The sequence below is a fragment of the Echinops telfairi genome, unplaced genomic scaffold, assembly GCF_000313985.2.
Source record: "Echinops telfairi isolate 266 unplaced genomic scaffold, ASM31398v2 ScPeMD7_3533;HRSCAF=4204_0, whole genome shotgun sequence".
Classification (NCBI taxonomy): domain Eukaryota; kingdom Metazoa; phylum Chordata; class Mammalia; order Afrosoricida; family Tenrecidae; genus Echinops; species Echinops telfairi.
The window spans coordinates 85,544,846-85,546,298 of NW_022107431.1; positions in this window are offsets into that span (position 1 = coordinate 85,544,846).

Genomic DNA, 1,453 nt, shown 5'->3' on the forward strand with positions numbered 1-1,453 from the left:
AAAAAAAATAAATGCTTTCTTCATGTATAATGTTCTTGGTATTATTCCACAGTTAATCAGGTTTTCTGTCATTAGTGTTTAATGCATTCAATCTATTCTTGAGATGTTCTCCAAATTCACATGGGATATCCTCAAGGTTGTGTTTTGGCTCTTGTAGACTTGCTTTAATCTTTTTCCTCTCAACCTGAACTTTCATATGAGCAATTTGCTGGTCTGTTCCCCAGTTGGCCGCTGGTTTGGTTTTAGCTGCTGATAATGAGCTTCTCATGGTCTCTTCTCATACATGTAGTCAGTTTGAGTCCTCTGTATTTCATCTGGAGAAATCCAAGTGCATAGTCACCATTTGTGTTGTTGAAAAAGAGTATTTGTGATGAAGAAGTCATTGGTCTTGCAAAATTCTATCGTGTGATCTCCAGCTCTATTTCTGTCACAGAGATCATATTTTCCATACTGTTTCTTCCTCTTTGCTTCCAAGTTCTGCATTCCAATTGCCAATAATTATCAATGCATCTTTATTGCATGTATGATCAGTTTCTGACTAAGACATTGGTAAGATTATTCAATTTCTCCATCACTAGCATTGGTGCTTGGCATATACATTTGAATAATAGTTGTATTGACTGGGTTGTGGGTAGATATTATCCTATCACAGAAAACATTGTACTTCAAAATAGGTCTTGAAATGCCCTTGTTGATAATATGACACCATTCCTCTTGAATTTGTCAGTCACAGCATAGAAAGCCATAATATTGTTTGATTAAAAATGGCCAATACCCAATTGGACATCCCCTTACAGAAGGGTCACAAGAAAGAGACGAGCCAGTCATGGTTCGGTACAGCACCATTGAAACATACAACTTTCCTCTAGTTCTTTAATGCTTCCTCCTCCCCACTATCATGACCCCAATTCTACCTTACAAATCTGGCTAGACCAGAGCATGTACATGGGTACAGATAAGAGCTGGAAACACAGGGAACACAGGACAGATAAACCCCTCAGGACCTATAATGAGAGTAACGATCCCAGGAGGGGAAGGGGAAGGTGCAGGGAGAAAGAGGGAACTGATCGCAATGCTCTACAGATAACCCCTCCCAGGGGGGATGAGCCACAGAAAAGTGGGTGAAGGGAGACATTGATCAGTGTAAGACATGAAAAAAAATTATAAATTATCAAGGGTTTGTGAGGGAGGGAGCTGATACCAAGGGCTCAAGTAGAAGTAAAATGTTTTGAAAATGATGATGATAACAAATTTATAAATATGCTTGACACAATGGATGTATATATGGATTGTGATAAGTGTTGTATGTGCCCCCAATAAAATGATTTTTTAAAATATAAGATTGTATAACTTAAGTGTATAACTTATATATAGCAAATATTAAACTTATTATTATTTGTTTTTAAATAAACATTCTACATCCATCCATCGTGTCCAGCACATTCGTACATGT